The following is a 25304-nucleotide window of genomic DNA, read 5'->3' as shown; positions in this document are numbered from 1 at the left end:
GAAGATTTTGGTGAGGTAAGTGATTTGTGAAAGGTATAGGTTAATGTTAGTCAGGGACATTCTTTGTAGGGATTATTGAAAGTCAGTTTGCGTTGCGCTAAAAATATTGTGTGTCATTTTAGTGTTGATCAGAATAGGTAAAGAGCGAAATGCGAAATGTCTGAGTACGTTCAGTTCTGCTCAGCTCTTTGAAAATCAAATAACTTAGGGGCTTACCAGCACAGTAATTCATTAATTTTTCTAAGGGGCCGTTACATACTTACTGGTGTCAGAAATTTCGAAATACACTGCGTGATGAAAAGTGTCCTGACGCCCCCAAAAACACATTTTACATATTAGGTGCGTTCTACTGCCATGTACTCCACATCAGTGAGCTCAGTGCTCATTAGACGTTGTGAGTGGGCAGAACGAGGCGATCCGCAGAACTCACGCACTTCCAACGTGGTATACTGTTTAAGATGTGATTGAAATGGAGACGTGAAGGGACTCGTACAGCACAAAAACGTACAGGCTGACCTCGTCTGTCGACTGACACAGACCGCCGACATTTGAGGAGAGTCGTAATGTGTAATAGGCAGACATCTATACAGAGAATCACAAAGGAATTCCAAATTGCATCAGGATACACTGTAAGTACTATGACAGTTAGACGGGAGGTGAGAAAACTTGGATTTCATGGTCGAGCGGCTGCTCATAAGCCACACATCACGCCGTTAAATGTGAAACGATGCGTCGCTTGGTGTATGGAGCGTAAACGTTGGACAATTGAACAGTGGAAAAATGTTGTGTGGAGTGACGAATCACGGTACACTATGTGGCGATCCGATGACAGGTTGTGGGTATGGCGAATGCATGGTGAACGTCATATCGCAGCGCGTGTAGTGAACAGTAAAATTACGAAGCGGTGGTGTTCTGGTGTGGTCGTGTTTGTCATGGAGGGGCTTGCAATCCATGTTGCTTTGCGTGGCACTATCACAGAACAGGCGTACACTGATGTTTCAAGCACCTTCTTGTTTCCCACTGCTGAAGAGCAATTCGGGGATGGCGATTGCATGTTTCAACACCTGTTCATAATGCACGGCCTATGGCAGAGTGATTACATGACTTTAACATCCCTGTAATGGACTGGCCTATGCAGAGTCCTGACCTGAATCCTGTAGAACACCTTTGGAATGTTTTCGAACGCCGACTTCGTACTAGGCCTCACCGACCGAAATCGATACCTCTCCTCAGCGCAGTACTCCGCGAAGAATGGGCTGCCATTCCGCAAGAAACCTTCCAGCACCTGACTGAAGATATGCCTGCGAGAGTGGAAGCTGTCATCAAGGCTAAGGGTGGACCAACACCATATTGAATTCGAGCATTATCGATGGAGGAAGCCACGAACTTGTAAGTCATTTTCAGCCAGATGCCCAGATACTTTTCATCACATAGTGTACATAGTAACTGTTGGTAACTGATACCACGACAAATGTTAGTCACAAACATTACATTTCCTCTACCAATAGGTCAAACATTATGACGGCCGTTTATTCACAGAACTAGTACTTTTATCACATTCACGTAAGTTTGTCATAATCATGTTTGGGTAACTGTGAGTAACTGCAAAAACATATCTGTATCACGGTTCTTGCGCTACAGGTCGCTTGCAAATCCGCAATTCGACTGTGCGCTGCTTAGAGAACTGAAGTTGAGTGTGTAAGTGCTGTCTTCCCATTTGCTAGACACACTTCATCACTAACACTGGTCTAAATTATTGTCCTTGTATGAACAAGGCAACCAGTCTCGACTTTTTTCTTCTACCTGGTTTGATGCGGGCCGTCACGAGTTCCTCACCTGTGCCCATCTGTTCTTCTCAGGGTAACAGTTACAACCTGCATCCTTAGTCATTTGCTGCATATTTTCCAGTCCATGTCTTCTTACACAGTTTTTACCCTTTGTAGCTCCCTCTAGTATCAATTTCGGCAAAAAAACTTTGAATCGACGAATCGGTTCAGAAATTCTAATGGCTCAGAGCACTATGGGACTTAACATCTAAGGTCATCGGTCCCCTAGAACTTAGAACTACTTAAACCTAACTAACCCAAGGACACCACACACATCCATGCCCGAGGCAGGATTCGAACCTACGACCATAACGGTTGCGCGGTTCCAGACTGAAGCGCCTAGAACCGCACGGCCACACGTGCCGGCCGATGAATCGAAATCAACTCTCCATATTGTAGTATTAATGAAATATTTGCTGATAAGTGTTGCCAAGCCGATCTTAACTTATAAGACAAGGTTCTAAAGACACATCTGTGACAGCTGATCACTAACTTGTAGTAATCCACTCTGGCAGATTTCTAGATCCGATCGCTGCACTGAAGGCATACTAACAATTACAGATTAACAGTCAACTGGCTCTTTTGATATTATTGGTAATCCCATCATTGAAAGTTGTCTCGGGATAGTATTATATCGACGTGAAAGTCATCCCTAATTTAAAAAATCAAGCTTCCTCGGAAGCAAATCAATTTATCTCACTTCAACGAAGTCGCCAACCCAATTTCTTCGAACAACAGTTCCTATAGCTAACTATTGTTCCAAGGTCTGACACAAGACTGCCATCTAATATTGCCACCAATTTGGGCTTAATCAGCGCACTGTTGATTTCACAGTACACTACCAGTGTCCGGACTATTTGCCCATATTTTTAGTAGCACAAAACTGAAGTTCCTTCCCAACGGTTTCTATAAGGAAAAGTACTCTTTTGGATATTTAATTCTCTAAGCAGCACATTGGAGGCTTCATGTATATCTCTTCGGTCATTTAATCACCTTTAATCTCTTTTTCTCTTTTAGTGGAAGTCTTGCAGCTTGGTTGTGTTATTCGACCTCGCTTTTTGGATTATCTAGTAGACCATAGCTTACAGTTGTACAGTTGTTCGATACCTGACCACCAATCTAAATCGCAGCCGGACACACATTTCCCTCAGTTCCTCGTTTTCTCCTTTGGTAGACACACTACATCACTCACACGTGTCTAAATTTTTGCCCCTGTATGAACAATGCTACCGGTCTCAACTTTTTTGTCTTCAGTCATCAGTCTTCTCCTGTACCAACCTTTTAAAATCAGAGTAGCAATTGCAACCTACATCCTCAGTTATTGGCTAGATCTATTCCAGTCTCAATCATTTTGCTTCAGTTTTTATCCTCTATAGCTCGCTCTAGTACCATCGAAGTTAATCCCTGATGTCTTAACAGATGTACTATCACCGTGTCCTCCTTCTTGTCATTGTTTTCCATTATTCGTTTCCTCATCGATTCTGCAAACAAGCTCCTTATTCCTTACCTCATATATCGACTCGATTTTGAACAATTGTCTATGACACCTCATCTCAAATGTTTCGAATCTCTTGTGTTCCGGTTTTCCCACAATACATGTTTCACTACCATACAATGCTGTGCTGCAAAGGTATATTTCCTCCTGAAATTAAAGCCTATGCTTGATACTAGTCGACTTGTCTTGGCCAGAAAAGCCCTTTTTGCCACTGCTAGTGTACCTTTTATGTCCTCTTTGATCCGTTCACCAAGGGCTATTTTACTGTCTAGGTAACAGGATTCCTTCGTGTTCCCGAATTCTGATGTTAAGTTTCTTGTTCTTCCCATTTCTGTTGCTTCTCATTACTCTCCTTTTCCTTCGATTTACTCTCAATCCATATCCTGTACTCATTACACTGCTCGTTCGATTCAACATATTCTGTAGTTCGTCTTCACTTTCAGTCAGGATACCAGCGTCATCATCGAATTTTATGACTGATATCCTCTCACCATTGCAACTTCCTTTAATTTCTGTCATTGCTTTTTCGATGTATAGAACAGTAGGGGCAGAATAGAAGATACTTGTCTTTCATGCTTTTTGATCCAAGCACTTCGTTCATAGTCTTTCACTCTTATTGCTCCCTCTTGATTCTTGTACATATTGGAGATTACCCGCCGTTCCCTACAGCTTATTCCTATTTTTTTTTTTCAAAATTTTACATTGCTGAATGCTTTCTCCTGGTCGATTTCTATTTCACATCAAGCCAAGCTTTTACTGCTGGCTGGCAAGCGTAGAAGAATGTCGTGTACTGAGTAACTTTGGTGAAAAAGAGATGTGTCGTGACACTCAGTACATACGTAGATCGTATTACAGCTATAACCATTTGTCTCTCTATTTACTAAATTGTCCTTACAAAGTTTTTTTGTGAAACCGTAACGTTCAGCTGGCAAGGGTGGACCTCTAGACTGAAACACGAAACGCGGCAGTAGAGCAAAGGCGAGAGGGAGAATGACAGGAAGGTGGGAGGTGGAGGTAAAAAACCGAGGCCGCCCATTGGGCATTGTGGCAGGTGGTAATTAGCGACAGGTGCGAGGTGGCAATTAGAGGAGCCACCCAGAGAGAAGTCGTTCCCAGAAGCAGCTCTCTGCCGGGTCTCCGGCTCCCGGTAAACAACGTCACGCCAGGCGCTGTCCGGGCTGTGTTAGTTACGCCCCAAACAGCGGGCTGGCTAATCAGAGTCGCGCCACTAATGGCACTTCAAGGAGACCCAAGACGCCGGTACTCGTGAAGAAAGAGCTGCGAAATCTTAGGAGCATAAGAGGTGTGTGAGAAAAGTAATGAGACTGATTTTTTATGTACCAAAGATTTTTTTTAATTTTTCCGAACAACAATATTGTCCCCTTCAGAGTTGTTCCCTTCGGCAACTACACACAGGAGGATGTAGTGGGACGCGAAATTTAAGCGATATCCATCCACCAGTGTCAGCCCAGTTTGCAAGTGAATGTAAGTTTAATGTAGTGTTATGTTTATGTATTTTGTAATATTTGTAATGTTTGTGAATTATCTAAAGTTTTGTATTTATTTTTATGCTTCATGTACTGAGAGGGCGGCGCAACAAACGGAGACAGCATCTTCACTGCCGGGACCAGAGAGATTAAATTGCTGGCCACTATACGTCGCGAGTCGACAGCCAAAGAGCAACAGAAGATCCTGAAACCGAGTTGTTGCGTCTTGCTTCTAAAAACTGAAAAGTAAGGATTTGTAATGTTTCCACAACAATGACGTCATAGAAAGTTTAATCATGTTGTAAATGTTCAGTCCTATCTTGTCAAGGCTCATGTTCACGTATATATGTAGTATATATGAAGATCATAAACAAGTGTATAGTACAAAAGTTTAAATACGTGTTCAGAGAATTTATTTATGAAGAATTATGTTAAGGAAGAAGTATTACTGATTTATTTGACAAGATTATTAATTTTTGACAACGTTCATCGCGAGTTTGAGTATTGAAAGTTTATTCAATGTGGTTTTAATATTTATTAAAGCAGATAACTTGCATTAATATTATTTCTGAGAAGAAACAAACGACGTCTAAATTGAAAAGAGTTTGCGCAAACCAATTGGACTGAGTGACGTAATTCTGCGCATACGACTCAAATTATGATGTTTTAATTACAGTTTCGTTCAAGAACCATTCATAGACAACTTTAAAAATAATTTTGAAGTGTTTTGTAACAGACGTAGGTGACGAAGTCTGCACTTGGTCATATGTCAAAGGAAAATCATTTATAGAAAACTTACGTCGTTCTTCCCAGTCTTGTTAGCAGCGCTGACAAGCTTCATCTGGTAGGGCACTTAACATGTCGATCACATGCTTTTGAATGATTTCCAGAGTCCCTAAATGATCTTCTTTTAAGACATTTTTCAATTTCTGGAAAAGACAAAGGTCACAAGGACTAAGATCAGGTGAGTAGAGCAACGAGAATGTCAAAAATTCAGTGACGGAAGTGACCGTATAACACGGGGCGTTGTCATAACACAGCGAGCCTCCGCTTGTCAGCAATTCAAGGTCTCACTCGATTCACCCTTTTCCTGAGCCGTTCTATGGCTTCTTTGTAAAGCACTTGGTTGACAGTTTCTCGTGGAGGAACAGGCAACAAGAGCAAGCACATGTTCGTCGTTTCTGTCGGTTTTTGAAATTGAAGATCTTCCTGAGCGAAGTTTATCTTCAACGCGTTCTCGACCTTCCAAAAATGATTTGTGCAAGCGAAAAACTTTTGCTTCTGTTATGGAACGCTCCCCATAGGTCTCTTTCAAATTTTCAACGGTCACACTCGCGGGTTCCCCAAGTTCAACACCAAACTTCATGGCATAACATCAATCTAAATTCCGGTTCCATTTTCGTAACACACTACAAAAACACAACTAACACAACTTCAGTGATTGCGCTCTCAGAAACGTGTGTGACAGATGTACTCAGCTGAAATTTGGACTGAGCATCTGGAAGGGATGAGCACACCGATCGACACAAGTAGAGCAACATAGTGTTGCCAGATCGCTCGCAATGTTGTTAGTCTTATTACTTTCGTCGAATACCTCCTACGTAAGCGACAAATTCTTCTAGGTTTGATACTGACTCTCGCTCTGAAGGGCAGATCACGTGGCCAATAAGAGTCTGGACCCAGAAAGGAAAATTCCAAAGGCTAACACATTCTTGAACAAATAATAATGAGCGACGACCTCGCTGTTTGGTTCCCTTCACCGAATCAACCAACCAGCTACAAATAATGATGTTGCGTAAAACACAATGAAAATTGATGGTGTTGGCTGTAAACACCCATCGTACTAACATTCATCACGCCTCTAGTACTTTATTAGTCCGCCGCTAAGGAAATACCTGCTGCAGGGAAGACAGCCTGGCAGTATCGTTATTCGTGAACCAGGAAAATGATAATGTAATGTAACGAAAGATTTCGGTTAAGCGGAAATTCAGGTATAATTCTTTGTATGGATGTGTTGTGTCCGCTCTTTCGGACATGTCCGATGGGCGATGGATCCACCTACTTCTCTGCGAATGCACAAGTACGTCCGACCTCTTGCAGGAATATCAGCATAGTGAGCTTGGAAGGAATGGACAGGGTCTGCGGAAAGGTGGCACTCGATGGGAATGTGGGTCGGCCGTGAGGCGGGTAGAGATAATCCGGACAGGTGCCAGAGCACTGTGTCACGGCTGGCGCAATAATTAACGCACCCCACCTAGTCAGCAGAAGTTTCTGGGCTCGAATCCCGGTTTTCACTCGTTGCCGCTGATTCAACGAAATGTCCCGATGCAGTTGACATCAGTAATTCTTTTCTTTTGCTTTCTCCCCTCCCCCTACATCTTCAGTTTACATATAATAACTCCCTGATGAGTGCTAGACCGGAAAAGAGCAAGAATGGTCGGAATGCATTGCAAGTTGTGGGTAACGAGAGCCGCCATTATTGTCACACACGTTCTGTGAAGAGTGGCTCTGAGCACTATGGGACTTAACATATATGGTCATCAGACCCCTAGAACTTAAAACTACTTAAACCGAACTAACCTAAGGACATCACACACATGCATGCCCGAGGCAGGATCCGAATCTGCGACCGTAGCGGTCGCGTGGTTCCAGACTGAAGCGCCTAGAAGAAACCATCGCCCACACCGGCCGGGTCTGTGAAGAGTCTTTGATCATTCCTATTATTTGTGTTATCAGTTAAAGTAATATTCTGGGCGTCTACTGCTCTCGGAATTTGGTTTGTGTATTAAACCGGGGACCTAGAAACGAGGGAGAGGCATCGTCCCGCCGCAGCCCTCAGCGATTCACAACAGGCCACAGTAGTCCACGCACCCCACCGCCGCCCCACACCGAACCCTGGGTTATTGTGTGGTTCGGCCCCCAGTCGAACCCTTCCCCCCCCCCCCCCCCCCCTCCCATACTGGGAACGCCTCATACCAGACTGGTGTACCTCCAATGTTTGCATGCTGGAGTAATGATGGTGTACACTTTCGTGGAGACTGTTTGTACAGAAATCGCCGACGTAGTGTAACTGACGCGGAATAAGGGGAACCAGCCCGCATTCGCCGGGGCAGACGGAAAACCGTCTTAAAAACCATCAACAGGCTGACCGGCCCATCGGACTTCGACATGAACCCCCGGCACGCCTTCCCGCTCGGGAAGCAGCGCGACAGCCGGGCGGGCTTCGGCATTTGGCTTAGGTACTTTTCGCGAACATCATCATAATAACAATCAATCAGTAACTCGACACGTGTTGTGTCCCACATGGACATACCTGCTTCTCATATTCCTTCTGTGCATTTTCTCATTCTCTTTCTCACTACGTTTTTCAGGTATTTTTGTAATCTCAATTAATGCAAAGTTTGCGAGGCTTAATCTTTCGGTTATTGGCCGTCACGCAGTGTGTGCCTTCAGTATTTGTACATGCTGAAACTTATTTATATGAATGAGTGTGTCTGTACTTAATTGCAGAATGACGGAGAAGATGAAACTTCTATGCTATTTGATTCTGAAACTGCTGAGTAAAACTGAACATAGTGAGCCTCTTTTCTCCTTACTTTTTCTTATCATGTCAACACTGGCCCACAATATTCTATCGCAACGCAGTCTGACTGCAGAAAAAAATTACAACCTGACTTCAAGTAATTAATCCAAACAATGGCTCTGACTAAAAAGAAATCTTAACAATAACCAGCTAATTAAAAGATTCTAACTACTAAAACCACTAACTACTAATAGGCATGTGGTTATCAAAGGGAAGATTTTGTTGCAAACCAAATAATGCATTTTTTACCTTGATAATGTGACATCTAGTACAGACACGAATATAAACCGTCTTTGACAACTAGTACATAGAAATATCATCATGAATAATATTCAATCTCCAAGTCGAACAAGTATAGATCGTTAGCCTACGCTAACACTTCAGACCTCTTACCTTCCATCAATGTTAACGTCTCACCTCTAACATCCATCACTGCTGGTTGTTCACCTCCAACCGCCCAACAGTACTTCCATCAGTGCTGGAGACTAACTTCGAACGGCCCAACGGTACTGGCGATTAACTTCCAACAACGAGTCCGACCAGCTACAGCCTCCTGCAAAGAGAGCGCAGTCAGAGATCCAATGTAGAGCGCTACACAGCGCTGCCAAGACAGAAGCATCCCACATACAATGTGTATACTTAGATTTTGAAAGGAACCCTCATTATTTAGGCTATTTCCATTTGGCAATGGGTTTTTTCGAAACTGTTGCTTTTGATGTTACCCCCCCTCTGCGTCAACTTCCGTAATCCTCATCCTTTAGTTGAAACGGTCACGATCTGGCCTTTTGCAACAGACTGAGTCATGTGCATAGCACGCACCTTACGAAACATTTTCTTTCGTCATATGAATTAATTCCGTCCCTATATGAGTCTTAAGAGATGCAGAGTAGGTGTACAGAGGGATTCTTTAGCGCAAATTGCTGACTAATGTCACTGATGCCTTTCAGGGCCATTATCAGTAAGATGCATGGTTAATGTACATTTGTTAAAGGCCCACCCACCGGTAAAGGCTACGTCTACGATCAGTAAGATGAAGATAAACTTACGAAAATTTCAATGTACCTGGAAGTGGTCGAAATAAGGCTCAAAAGCTTATGCACTTATTACTCCTGCCATAACACGTGTCAGCGTTTGACGCTTGTTGCCACCTCTGCATCTCTTTTATCTTTAAAAATAAAGTGTGGTCACTGCACACAGTGGAAAATCAAATCTTCACAATTTAGTACACGTTCTAGAAGTGTAGATGGTTATTTTAGTATTTGTCCCCTAATCATAGCGAAGCTGTAGGGCACTGGGGATCTCAAAATGTAAGGTCAAGAATACAGAACTTTGATTTAATCTAATCAGTTGAACAACTGACAATGAATAACGCAGAGCGACGTTCTGAAAATTGTGGGGAACTAAAATTAAACGACTAGGGGCTCTACGGGACTCAAGTTTAATTGGAAGCCGGCAGGAAGCAAAACTGAATAAGATTTCCATATCTGGGCAGCTCGCAAATGCAAGATGAATGAAACATGTATGTAATTTAGCTGACTGAGCATTCAAGACGCAAGAATTAAATGCCAGCTCCCCAGAAGATAGATTACGCTACTGCTTGAGTGACACATTCTTCAAGTATAGGAATGGGGCGTCTGTCAGAAGTAGACAAGAGGCGGAAAGGGAATCCTCCAGTCGAAGTTCCCTCCTGAACTCCCGCAATGAACAAGCTCCACTTCGAGAGCAGACCGAATGCTGCTGTCAATCTCACGAAATAGTACGTTACCTTTTCCAGATAAACAAAGTAAAGCAGCAGATGGTGACATCATCAGAAAATTTTGCACTTACTTGCAAACATAATTATCTTGTGCTTAAAAATTAACGGGCGTTATCAACAGCACAATACGACTTTTGTTTCAGTATATCACGCGTAATCGATATACGCTGCTGTGTAAATCATCACCATACGTAGAGTGTTACATAATGTAGAGAAATCTCGGAGTTTACATGTATGTATGATATATTTGCAGTTTCAGGTTAAACACAATGTGTTTACGTGCTAACCGGCTACGTAATCAGGTCTGTTTTACTTGCTTCCTTTGACTTTTTGCTGTCTAGACATCTCTTGTACAGTATGTGAAAGAAGCCTCTGAAATGTAATAGTTATGAACTTTCTGCTACCATCATAGTGCTAAAATCGTGGACAACATTTCATACAAGTTTAACGAGGTAGGTTGATTATACTTTCCTGCGAAAAGTCAAACTGAGATCTGCGATCAAATTTGGGAACTTTTTATGGCAAGGAGGAAACTGGAGATTTATCTACAAATGTGGCAAAAGATTTCGTCCCTGCGAATAACGTTGTGAGCCATTTAAAGACGCAGAAAGAAATGAGTGCAAATTTTGTGCATTTATAAATTGTCACAGTCGCTGACTGACAGGTAACCTAACGCAAATTTTGTGCAGCTGATATTAACATAGGTTCAGCAGTCAAGACAAATCTTCGTAATATTAATGATTACCAAAATTTTAATACAGAGATTCAGAGATTAGGGACTTTCGGATAAGGTGCAGGGAGAATTCCTCTTGCTGATGTAGATCTGTATCCATGAGATGTGAAAGCAAAAGATACACTAGTAATTAATCAGGGACAGAACGAATAAGCACAATTCTGTTAATGACTTGATTTAATAGAAATAATTGGAATGTATGGGAAAATCATACAGAGTCAATGAGGAAAGTCCCCCCCCCCCCCCAGGCCTACATGTTAAAGATAATAACGATAATGTTTAAATTTATTCCCATTAATCTTAAGGCTTTCTGCAGATGGACTAATAATACATTGTCATAGGCTTGTTCTGTTTCTAAAAGCACTTAAGCAAAATATGTTTATTTTCGTCAGTAGCAGCTGTTATTTCCATCACTTCTTCCCATGCGGAATTCTCATTTATTCCAGCAATTACTGCATAATATTGTCACGTAGAAGAATGTGTAATCAGATAAATGATGAACACTAACTTCACTTAACGAACGTTTATTCAGCACTTGCACATACAAGAGCGCGGAGCGAACTGCCTCCGGCCAGAACACATACAGCATTTATAGAGCTACAGAACACTCCAGTACAATAAGTCTTGACATTCATGGATGCTTCTAGAATTTACTCGAACCGAATATAGAAATTAAAATTGAACTGTGTATTTGAGTTTTGAACTCACAACGCTCCATGCAACAGTTTAGTAACATAACCATTTCCCCACGGAGCTACTCAACTTATTCTGCTACATTATCGTTCACTTTTGTTTGCATCTTGTATAAACTTTCTGGTCGTACACTATGTGTCTTCATGGTCTTGAGCCAAAATCAGTTGATTATTCACAATCTGTAAACGGTACACTGTAATATCTTTTTGGGCTCGTCATTTTATTACATTTCTTTCCTTCAATCCAGTGGTGTTTCTTATGTTGATACCAGCATTTTACGTAATGTGGGTGAAATACAATACCTGTAATGCAATATTCTTGAGACTTATCACCAGATGATAACTTTTTTTCAATTTTTAATTCTGTTAGGGCATTTTTATAATATTTGAAATGATTTCACTTGTTTTCTGTATCACACCAGTAACGGCTCAGACCTGGAGTAGTAAGCAGCTAGAACACTGATGCAATAAAGAGTACGACAGAGATACTAAATATTACCAGTACTACCAAATACAAGCAGACAATGTTACACAAAGCTGGAGAGCCCTCTGATATGTTATTATAAAGTGCAGATGTGATTTTAAATACCCTGTTACTTTCGTATGTCAGCGTGATTTTTACATATTCGGAAGACGATTTGCAAATAGGTTGTTTTCGAATTATTTACTTCTAATTTATTTGTCATTGGGCAAAAAATGATCATTATCTATTTGTTCTTCAGCATTCACTTTTCTGTTTAATCTGCAGTTTATGTTTTCACAGTCTTCTGTTGTTTTCCCTGCTTTTTCTTCTTATTCTTTATCTTCTTTTTCAATTACAGCCTCTGTACGACCGCTGGTAGCTCCTTCATGGATTGTACTTCCTGCTTGTCCTCCGAGAACCTTCTAAATCTTTCTCTTATTTTCTCCTACTCTTCTTCCAAGTACAACAGAATCTTCTCTTGTCTGCTCCTCTGGTGACTCTCTGTCCTTTCCCTGTACCCTCATCTGTCATTGATCTCTGACATATTGCTCGATGTGTACTTGCTCTTTCAATTTCTGTTCCTTTCCACCTTGATCCCTCAATCCTTCCAGAGTTCAATGACATACATTGTTCCTCTCTTGCCTCTTGTCCTCCCCATTGTTCCCCATTTGTTGTCACCCAGTGCATATTCATACTGATCATATGTTCCGCAAATATTTTACTGATATCTCCTGATACTTTCCTAATGCTGCAGAACAGCTCTTCACTAGACCTTCGCATGCAATCCTCAGCATTTCACGTATGATCCTGTACTTGCCTCAGTATTTTACTCTCTTCTTTCTGTAGTTTTTCTGAACCAACATTCCTTGTGTTGTCGTCTTAGCTGCATGTCTTCCCATTCATTGAATGTTTAAATTTCTTTTTCGTTGTAATCTCGGGACTGATCTCAGTCACGCTGGATAAGGACGCTGGACTGCTGGTTTTAATAATTTTTTCGAAAAATCATTGCTTTCTAGCTGTGATACAATAAATGTGAATGTGTTTCATTTGAAATGATGAAACTTACATTATTTAATCCTAAAAATCTTTTCATGAATTATTAAAATTATCACATATATGGAATGTTTTACTGAATCACACTTTTACACTGAAGGAAAACTTCTATACACCGTTCTCACACTATCTTAGTGTGGTCCGTTTTGAAACATTCAGGCATACAGAAAGTCAGATGACAATTTCGACGTAACCACGATGTTTCTTTTTGGCATGTATCTCCCGTCTGGTTCTTATTGACATCGGAACGCACTTTGCAGACGCATGTAGGGTGCAGTATATTATGATTCTTTTTTACTGCCATTGTTGTATTACGAGTGTTTATTTAAGCGACACAATATTTCAAACGCTTTACTGCGTTGTGTTCTTTTATTTATTAGTTACGTCTGCATTAAGCCACACAGAAATATGGATCAATGTCAGAATCATCAGCGTCCCCTTCTGAACTGGAATCACCAATTTCTTCCACCAGATCATTGAAAACAACGCTATCATCGAAATTTCCAATGTTGAAGCAATATAGAAAGCAAGCAGTGTGGCAACAAAGATACAGGTAGCAGACGAAAGCAATAACGGACTGACACAGAGGAAAAACATACACGACATTTTTTGGAGTACAAATAGTACAGAAATCGAGAAATAGGTGGTAGGACAATCCACAAACTTTTCCTTGCGCAGACTACATGGTTGCCAAGAGCGAGGAAAACCCGCTACGTTAAGCCATCGGCACACTGTCCCTCCATTCGAAAGTTGAGCACCGAACTTGCCGAGTATCTGGCGTCAAAGAGTGGAAAAAGCACGTTGCTGTGTGTTTCGCACCGTGCAGAACAATATCTAGCACCTCAGATATTCTGAACGTGCGTTGAACGTAGACCAATGAGATGGTCAGACAACACGACACACACATCACACGACGCTGTCTCTCTTCAGATGGCTCAAATGGCTCTGAGCACTATGGGACTTAACATCTGAGGTCATCAGTCCCCTATAACTACTTAAACCTAACTAACCTAAGGACAGCACACACATCCATGCCCGAGGCAGGATTCGAAATTGCGACAGTAGCTGTCGCGTGGTTCCGGACTGAAGCGCTTAGAACAGCTCGGCCACCGCGGCCGGCGTCGCTCTTCAGTACAGGGTCGGCAAACGCCACTTTGGCTTTCAGTTGAACTCCATATGCCGTTAATCACCAGCATACTGAGGACCATGTGATGCGATAAAATGACGGAAAGAGCCAAGTTGGTAGTTAAGGAATTATTGAAACTTGCCTATTACGAAAGTATACGGTTTCAAGGAAAAGGCACATTGAGGATCCACCAAAACGCAGTGTTATTGGTACAGTTTGTTGTAATTAATTGTCAGTTAATAACACATCCAAAAGTAAACGTTTTCAGCAGTGGTAAGTATGCAAAGTATGGTCGTAAATTATTCTTGGTCGGTGGTCAAGGTACCAAATGATGGATTGCTGATTCGTGTCTCGCTGGAGTCAGACTTTTCTTTACCAACCTACGCGGTTTCTAAAAGTTCTGATACTTTCTTATTAGTTTGATAAAGGTATAATCTATAAGATTCTATGTTACGAAAGTGTAAAAACACTCTTTCTTAGAAATGAGTCAGTTCGATTGGTTTAATCTACAAGATAGCTTGCGCTACTTGCAGTAAGATATTTGGCACTTTCTTGTTTTAAGTTATGTATTTCTCGTGCTGTAAAGATTTTACAGTGATCAGGTAAGAATGATCTTAGTGTTTTGCCAACAAAGCGAGAATGATGAAATAATTGTTATGTTATGTGGAAAACTACTGTAAATTTGTATCTCACTATTTGTAACGGAAATTTTCTAAGCTGACGTCCTCATCGATTGGACATGGCAGTTTCCTTTTTGTCTTATAACATGTCCATGGATATCGAAGATATGGCAGAGGAACATCACGAGTAGCGAAACGTGCGTTTTAATAGAGCTGACGTAAGAGATGTACGCCCGTCCATTTCATAAACAGTGTGATTTGCGAGCCAGGTTCAGCCGAAAACTGCCGCTGGAGTGCTGCTATCGCAACCACCACGTCGGGGCTCATGCACCGTACGCGCAAGTCGCATCGTTTCTGAGCGTGGACGTTGCCCCCAGCACGCTCAACGTTGACGGTCGAAAGCAGGATTCGTGTGCCGACGCCTTTGGCTACGAATTCTTAAACAAAACCCAAGTGACACTTGGGCGCTGTCCGCCTAACTGTATTTCTGCTGCAGGCTGGAACTGACCCAGTAAAATTTTTCGTACCTCTGTAGCTGTGGAAAAACTGGGACTTGCAAAGCCTTTCGAACTGTTCGTCAAAGTCACTTTCATTTATGAATTAAGAGATATTTGTAGTAAGAAGATTCACTCCCTGAGTCATAACAGGGATAGGAACGAAAAGATGGTACGCTATTTGCAGTAATTTTTATACGTCAAAATAACTAAAGCGTAGAAAGAAAATCCATTGCTAAGTTTCATTGTCTCGGTATACAGTAATGTAACAAATTTCATGTTTTTCATACTAGCAAAATTACAATACTGGTTTGAAAAACAAGTATAAAATCTCTAGCTTCAGCTATATCGCCGTAAATAAAGTACCGTATGTTAACCATATAGCAAAACATTCTCCTCTTGCTATCATTGCCCAAATTTCGTTTCGATATCTCGAATGGTTTACAAGATATGAGGGATTCTATGAATATTTCGTTTCAGGGCTCGTGCGATCGGATGCGAACACACGACTTATAATACGTTTTTTCGAGACTAAGTAAAGACCTCCTCCTAAATGTAAAAAAAATTCGCTATCATAGCTAAATTTCATTCGCAACAACATGTAGTGTAATATACACCAAACGCAAAGTGATAGCGACCCTGTGGTAGAGCGGTTCTAGGGGCGTCAGTCTTGAACAGCGCGACCGCTACGGTCGCAGGTTCGAATCCTGCCTCCGACATGGACGTGTGTGATGACCTTAGGTTAGTTACGTTTCAGTAGTTGTAAGTTCTAGGGGACTGATGACCTCAGATGTTAAGTCCCATAGTGCTCGGAGCCATTTGAACCATTTTTGATAGCGACCCATATTTTTTATTGCAATGTTTTCTTCAAATGGCTCTGAGCACTTTGCGACTTAACCTCTGAAGTCATCAGTCGCCTAGAACTTAGAACTAATTAAACCTAACTACCCTAAGGACATCGCACACATCAATGCCCAACGCAGGATTCGAACCTGCGACCGTAGCGGTCGCTCGGCTTCCGACTGTAGCGCCCAGAACCGCACGGCCACTCCGGCCGGCGCCCAATGTTTTCTGATTTGTTATTGATGATGATAATCGAATGCATTGTTGTCCGGGACGCTCCATGCGAGGACGTTCGGTCGCCGTATTGCAAGTTCTTTTTAGTTGACGCCACTTCGGCAACTTGTGTGCGTCAGTGATGATGAAATGATGATGAAGAACTCACAACACCCAGTCATCACGAGGCTGAGATAACCCCTGACCCCGCCGGGCGCCGGGAATCGAATGCGGGACCCCGTGCGGGGGAAGCGAGAACGCTACCGCAAGACCATGAGCTGCGGACATTTGTTATTTATATAGGAGCTATCTCAATGATTACGACCATACATCAAACGACGGGCATTTAACCACGAAGCTGATATGTAAAACTACAAGCAATGTAGATATTACGTTTTTTAACCAAATAGATTGTGTAAAGTCGTTTGAGAAAAACTGCAGGGCGTGCGCTTCGAGTCTGTCAGCGGAGCGCCCGCGCCACGTCTGGACCGCTCCGAGACCCACGAGAAAGACAGGCCGTGAAGCGTACGTCACTGCGCATGACACTGCAGGTCGTAACGGTCTCCGGTGGGGAGCGAGGAACTAGGTCAGACGAGTTTAACAACTCTTGACAGCGCGTTTAAGTGCATGCAGGCTCTCGATACCACATGACACAATTAAGGTATTTAGGGGGTACCTTTTCGATTACACATTGATTTCCCGTCAGCCCTGCACGGCGCCCAGCGTTAGCGAAATGTGGCGGACAAGCCAACTAATGTGAGGTCCGTTGCAGGGTCCGTATTTCTCGTGGGCTCCCGGTCCGGGTGATGCCAAACCGAGCGTAATGGAACACCACGTTCCACGTTAAGACACACATACTGTACACACAAGTCGTATCGTTTGTGAGTGTTCAGCAGAACGTTGCCCTGAGCACGCTGAATGTTGACGTTCGCAAGTACGGTTCGTGTACACACGGCTTTAACTACAATTTTTTACAGGTAGCACGAGAAAGACTAGGGCGCCGTTCGCCAGACTACATCTACAGTCTACATCTACATTTATACTCCGCAAGCCAGCCAATGGTTTGTGGTGGAGGGCACTTTACGTGTCACTGTCATTAGCTCCCTTCCCTTTTCCAGTCGCGTGTGGATCGCGGGAAGAACGACTGCCGGGAAGCCTCCCTGCGCGCTCGAATCTCTCTAATTTTACATTCGTGATCTCCTCGGGAGATATAAGTACGGGGAACCAATATACTCGATACCTCATCCAGAAACGCACCCTCTAGAAACCTGGACAGCAAGCTACACCGCGATGCAGAGCACCTCTCTTATAGAGTCTGCCACTTGAGTTTGCTAAACATCTCCGTAACGCTATATACCAAATAACCCTGTGACGAAACGCGCAGCTCTTCTTTGGATCTTCTCTATCTCCTCTGTCAACCCGACCTGGTACGGATTCCACGCTGATGAGCAATACTCAAGTATAGATCGAACGAGTGTTTTGTAAGCCACCTCCTTTGTTGATGGACTACATTTTCTAAGGACTCGCCCAATGAATCTCAAACTGGCACCCGCCTTACCAACAATTAATTTTATAGAATCATTCCACTTCAGATCGTTCCGTACGCATACTCCCAGATATTTTACAGAAGTAACTGCTACCAATGTTTGTTCCGCTTTCATATAATCATACAGTAAAGGATCCTTCTTTCTATGTATTCGCAATACATTACATTTATCTATGTTAAGGTTCAGTTGCCACTCCCTGCACCAAGTGCCTATCCGCTGCACATCTTCCTGCATTTCGCTGGAATTTTCTAATGCTGCAACTTCTCTGTATACTACAGCATCATCCGCGAAAAGCCGCATGGAACTTCCGACACTATCTACTAGGTCATTTATACAGGGTGTTACAAAAAGGTACGGCCAAACTTTCAGGAAACATTCCTCACACACAAAGAAAGAAAATGTTATTTGGACATGTGTTCGGAAACGCTTACTTTCCATGTTAGAGCTCATTTTATTACTTCTCTTCAAATCACATTAATTATGGAATGGAAACACACAGTAACAGAACGTAGCAGCGTGACTTCAAATACTTTGTTACAGGAAATGTTCAAAATGTCCTCCGTTAGCGAGGGTACATGCATCCACCCTCCATCGCATGGAATCCCTGATGCGTTGATGCAGCCGTGGAGATTGGCGTATTGTATCACAGCCGTCCACAATACGAGCACGAAGAATCTGTACATTTGGTACCGGGGTTGCGTAGACAAGAGCTTTCAAATGCACCCATAAATGAAAGTCAAGAGGGTTGAGGTCATGAGAGCGTGGAGGCCATGGAATCGGTCCGCCTCTACCAATCCATCAGTCACCGAATCTGTTGGTGAGAAGCGTACGAACACTTCGACTGAAATGTGCAGGAGCTCCATCGTCCATGAACCACATGTTGTATCGTACTTGTAAAAGCACATGTTCTAGCATCACAGGTAGAGTATCCCGTATGAAATCATGATAACGTGCTCCATTGAGCGTAGCTGGAAGGACATGGAGCCCAATCAAGACATCACCAACAATGCCTGCCCAAACGTTCACAGAAAATCTGTGTTGATGATGAGATTGCAGAGTTGCGTGCGGAGTCTCGTCAGCTCACACATGTTGATTGTGGAAATTTACAGTTTGATCACGTTGGAATGAAGCCTCATCCGTAAAGAGAACATTTGCACTGAAATGAGGATTGACACATTGTTGGATGAACCACTCGCAGAAGTGTACCCGTGGAGGCCAGTCAGCTGCTGATAGTGCCTGCACGCGCTGTACATGGTACGGAAACAACTGGTTCTCCCGTAGCACTGTCCATACAGTGACGTGGTCAACGTTACCTTGTACAGTAGCAACTTCCCTGACGCTGACATTATGGTTATCGTCAACTGCACGAAGAATTGCCTCGTCCATTGCAGGTGTCCTCGTCGTTCTAGGTCTTCCCCAGTTGCGAGTCATAGGCTGGAATGTTCCGTGCTTCCTAAGACGCCGATCAATTGCTTCGAACGTCTTCCTGTCGGGACACCTTCGTTCTGGAAATCTGTCTCGACACAAACGTACCACGCCACCACGGCTATTGCCCCGTGCTAATCCATACATCAAATGGGCATCTGCCAACTCCGCATTTGTAAACATTGCATTGACTGCAAAACCACGTTCGTGATGAACACTAACCTGCTACGTACTGATGTGCTTGATGCTAGTACTGTAGAGCAAGGAGTCGCTTGTCAACACAAGCACCGAAGTCAACGTTACCTTCCTTCAGTTGGGCCAACTGGCGGTGAATCGAAGAAGTACAGTACATACTGACGAAACTAACTTGGAAAATAACATGGAAATTAAGTGTTTCCGGACACATGTCCACATAACATCTTTTCTTCATTTGTGTGTGAGGAATGTTTCCTGAAAGTTTGGCCGTACCTTTTTGTAACACCCTGTATTGTGTGAAGCAATGGTCCCATAGCGCTCCCCTGTGGCACGCCAGAGGTTACTTTAACGTCTGTAGACGTCTCTTCATTGAGAACAACATGCTGTGTTTGCTAAAAACTCTTCAATCCAGTCACACAGCTGGTCTGATATTCCGTAGGCTCTTACTTTGTTTACCTCTGGCGCTGCCCGGGTTCTACTAAGCCTCCGTCCTCGGTGTATTAAAATTTTGCATTTTGCGAAGCATTGAAGTGACATTCCGGAACGGCTCACCAAGTTAGCCAGTGGTGCAGTGGACACCCGACGTCGGCAGTTGGCAGCTAGCGGCGGCAGCGCGGCGCCAGCGTGACCGGCCCGGAGTGTACTTGTTGCGCCGCAGTGACAGGACAGGCGGCGCTGAGTTATGGCCGACAGCTGTCGGCGCTGTGCGGCGGCGCGCCGGGCTACCGCCAGCCACGCCACGCCACGTAGCGGCGGGGCTGCGCCGCGCCGGCCGCCTCTGCCCCGGGCCTAATTAACACGCCGAGCCAGCCGCCACCTGCCCGCCTGTCACCGCGGATTTCGCACTCCCGCTGGCAGGCGGGCGGCCGCTTCCTCATCCCCTGACATCCTCCTCCTCCTCATACCCTTCCTCCTCCTGCTGCTCGTGCGCTTCCTCTTCCCCACAGCGTACAGAACACGAGTTCTGAATGCAGCTTATGCTAGTGGCCGAAAGTCGCACTATTTATTTATTTATTTCACCTGTCAAGATTAGAATTTTCTGGCCTTCTGCGTCCACCCACACCTGAATGTCTGAAGTAGAGTAACTCCGGCAGAGTTGTACCACTTTTTTTCAGCATGACAACTGTGTGTTTTTCACCTTCTTTTTTTTATTTACTCCTGGCAGCATGTTCATATAGAGTGTTGTACAAACTTGAGTACAACATACACTGTGATCAAAAGCATCCGGACACCCAAAAACATACGTTTTTCATATTAGGGGCAATGTGATGACACCTACTGCCAGGTACTCCACATTAGCCACCTCAGTAGTCATTAGACATCGCGAGAGAGCAGAATCGGGCGCTCCGCGGAACTCACGGACTTCGAACGTGGTCAGGTGATTGGGTGTCACCTGTATCATACCTCTGTACGCGAGATGTCCACACTCCTAAACATCCCTGGGCCCACTGTTTCCGGTGTGATAGTGAAGTGCAAACGTGAATTGAGACGTACAGCACAAAAGTGTACAGGCCGACCTCGTCTGTCGACCGACAGAGACCGTCAACAGTTCAACAGGGGCCGGCCGAAGTTGCCGAGCGGTTCTAGGCGCTACAGTCTATAACCGCGCTACCGCTACAGTCGCAGGTTCGAATCCTGCCTCGGCCGTGGATGTGTGTGATGTCCTTAGGTTAGTTAGATTTAAGTTCTATGTTCTAAGGGGCTGATGACCTCAGAAGTTAAGTCCCGTACTGTTCCGGGCCATTTGAACAAGTTGAAGAGGGTCCTACGGGTACTAGGCAGACATCTAACCAAACCATAACACAGGAATCAGAAACTGCATCAGGATCCAGTGCAAGTACTATGTAAGTTAGGCGGGAGGTGACAAAACTTGGATTTCATGGTCGAGAGGCTGCTCATAAGCTACACATCACGCCGGTAAATGCTAGACGACTCCTCGCTTGGTGTAAGGAGCGTGAACAGTGGTCGGTTGAACAGTGGAAAAACGTTGTGTGGAGTCACCAATCGCGGTCCACAATGTGGCAGGGTGTGGATATGGCAAATGCCTGGTGAACGTCATCTACCAGCGTCCGTAGTGCTAACAGTAAAATTCGGAGGCGGTGGTGTTATGGCTCTGAGCACTATGGCACTTAATATCTATGGTCATCAGTCCCCTAGAACTTAGAACTTCTTAAACCTAACTAACCTAAGGACATCACACAACACCCAGTCATCACGAGGCAGAGAAAATCCCTAACCCCGCCGGGAATCGAGCGGTGGTGTTATGATACGGTCTTGTTTTTCATGGGTGGGGCTTTCACCTCTTGTTGTTTTGCGTGGCACTATCACAGCACAGGCCTACATTAATGTTCAAAAATTGTTCAAATGGCTCTCGTGTTTCAGAGAAACAATGTAAAACCAATTCTGATGGACTCCGCATAGAGGAGAGAGATGACCACCGATCCGTCACTCTGCGTAAATCTGAGAAGCAGACGCTGTGGCGTGTTTCAACTCACGTGTTGCAGTGTGTGGGATTTGCGTTGTCACGATTCATGTCTCGAGGGACAGCTTGATCGTTGCTGAGTATAGTAACTTATTTTATTATTCATGAAAAATAAAACTTGTTGATTTTATACGGTATAAATTCTTTATCTATGTGGCCATTGTGTCCGTAGCTCCTTCACGGTTATTCAAAACTGATTCAAATGGCTCTGAGCACTATGGGACTTAACATCTGTGGTCATCAGTCCCCTAGAACTACTTAAATCTAACTAACCTAAGGACATCACACACATCCATGCCCGAGGCAGGATTCGAACCTGCGACCGTAGCAGTCTCGCGGTTCCGGACTGAGCGCCTAGAACCGCGAGACCACCGCGGCCGGCTACATTAATGTTTTAAGCACCTTCTTGCTTCCTACTGTTGAAGTGCAATTCGGGGATGGCGATTGCATCTTTCAACACGATCGGGCACCTGTTCATAATGCACGGCCTGTGGTGGAGTGGTTACACTCCAAATACATCCCTGTAATTGACTTCCTGCACACAGTCCTGACCTGAACCCTATATAACACTTCTGCAATGTTTTGAAACGCAGACTTCATGCCAGGTCTCACCGACCGACATCGATACTTCTCTTCGGTGCAGCACCCTGTGAAGAACGGGTTGCCATTCCCCTAGAAACCTTCCAGCACCTGAATGAAGATATTTTTGCGAGAGTGAAAGCTGTCATCAAGGCTAAGGATGTGCCAACTCTATACTGAATTCCAGCATTACCGATGGAGGGTGCCATGAACTTGTAAGTCATTTTCAGCCAGGTGTCCAGACACTTTTCATTACACAGTGTATTACTGAAGCTCTCTCACGTAAAATATAACAAATTAAATGAAAATATAAGTGAATGGTCCGTCTCACCCATACTTGCAGGGGTGAGATGGACCAGTGTTGGGAAAAGACAGACCATATAAAATCGTTATACATGAAGAAAAGAGTCAATTAAAATTACATATTTTGAATTGGAATATCTCGTAATGAATACAGAATTACAGGATTAAATATTCTAGTCGGAAACAATTTTACCAGTTATTATAATTTCTGGGTAAACATTGGCTTTCACCACTGCATTTATTACCAAAAATTGAACAACATTCATGCGATCACGTGAACAAGTAACACATTGAATCTGATGAATATGGTGTGCTGCTCTAATTTTTTTTTCTTTTTTACCTTCTTTGGTCACCTTCTCACTAGTATTTTCCATCTGTGATCTTTTTTGTGCCTTTTTCTGTTTCCTTTCTTTCTTTATCCTTTTATTTCCTTACAGTCTCAATATCTTCAGCAGAGTTGACGGTTGCTGCCTTCCTCCATGGTTGCTCCATAGTTTGTTTCAATAGAAGGAACATGTGATATTTCCTCCAAACGTTTTGTGTCTGTTGGCATAGGAGTAGTCAGTTTTGAAGAGGCTATCTGGGAAATTCTATGTTTACTGGGATTGGAGTCCAAAGTTCTGTTAGAGAAGAAATTTGACTTGTGCTCTTTTGGTGTGCTTGGGATCACTAGGCCTTTTGTTAAACTTTGAAGTGATCGCTTGTCCTGTATGTGAGATTCTGCTCTTCCATTCGTTGACACACACAAATCTTCAGACAAAATAAGCGCAATCTGGGCCTGCGGCCATACAGAATGGGTTCGTTTCGCATGCCTCCGCTTGGCCTATATGTGAGATTCTGCCCTCCCATTTCTTAGCACAGACATATCTTCCGACAAATAAATAAAGTCTGGGACTACGGCCATACTGGGTGGGATTATTTCACGTGCAATGAAACTAAATTTAATTGTGGTCCATCTGTCCCACATTAAAACACGTCTTCCATCTCTGATTGTCTGGGAGAGATGTGCCACCCCGACTTCCATCTGCAGACAGCGATCTTGTGGCCATTTTAGGTTAGTTTCATGCCTACACATTTTGCAGTTCGCAATAAAAAAGCTGCACCAATATTGTGAAAACTGAGTCTGATAACTGAAACTATGTAGCTACACGACAAAATTTTTGGGCTTAGCAGAACAGAGAACGTGGTGCTACTCCAGAACTAACACGAAAATAACAGTATCACTTATGCACCACGTTTGTTCACAAAAGGGCTTCCCCACAAGAAGCGGGAGCTGCTCTCTAGCGTCGCATTTGTGAAATATGCCAAAGCTCCATCTCACCTGGTAGTCCATTTCTCCAGAACTTACCGTGCACGAGCAATACGAGATGCATTCAATTTATAAAACCTCCAATTTTTTCTAAGAACTGAAAACAGACAGGAACAAGAGCTGTCTTTTAAAATAGTCTTCCACCTGTTGTGAATGTGTGACAAATAACTGCAAGTATGGGACGCCGAAGTTTAGCGGCAGCGGGTAGAGCAAGAACTGTTTTTGATTTTTGAAATCGCGACTTTTGCGTTACGATAAAAACGTGTAATCATTCGTTTTTTCGTTTCTCGTGATACAACATCGATTAAAATTTATCGTCAGCTGAATGAGGCATGTGGTGATGGCGTCATGGATGTGTTTGTTTAATGTACGTTCGTGGGTGCAACGGTTCAAAGAAGGCAGAACATCGTGTGACAACAAGTGGAACAATCTCGGCTTCACACCAGTCCGTCTAACGATATGATCAAGCGAGTGGAGAAAGATGTTTCAAAAGATCGCCTCCAAAGTTAACATACAGGTCTGTGTGAAGTCTTGAAAACGTGTCCTCCAAGAGGGTGCCACAAATGTGGACAGAAGACCATAAAATGCTGCGTGCATGGTTTGTTGCCAGGCACTGTTGATGCGTGATGACGGGATGTATGGGACTTTCTTAGACATAGCTGCCGTTTTTCCATCCTGAAAAGAAGCGTCATTCAGCTCAATGAGTAGGACACATACTTACCAACAAATCGGGTAAGCGCCAGTTTGGAAAAAAATAACAGTGGCCATCTTCTGGGTTAGCGATGGTGTAATTACTCATTGCGTTCCAAACGGCACTACAGTGACATATGAATTCTACCAAAGTGTGTTGAAGAACAAGCTCATTCCAGCACTGCGCGAAAAAAGAGCGGAAAAGATTACACACGTGTTCTTTCAGTAATATAAATGTACCAGAGCATAAGGTGAACGTGATGTTGCAATTTCTTCGTGTTAACAACTCTGAAGTAGTTTCTCGCGCTCCGTACTAGCCTGACATGGCTCCTGGAGAAGTTCGGTTGTTTCCAACGATGAAAGACAACCTGTGGCCGCACATCCACAAGC

Source organism: Schistocerca gregaria, chromosome 4, assembly GCF_023897955.1.
Source record: "Schistocerca gregaria isolate iqSchGreg1 chromosome 4, iqSchGreg1.2, whole genome shotgun sequence".
NCBI classification, from domain to species: Eukaryota; Metazoa; Arthropoda; class Insecta; order Orthoptera; family Acrididae; genus Schistocerca; species Schistocerca gregaria.
The sequence above is the reverse complement of the archived record's forward strand: the minus strand, read 5'-3'. Positions refer to the sequence as shown.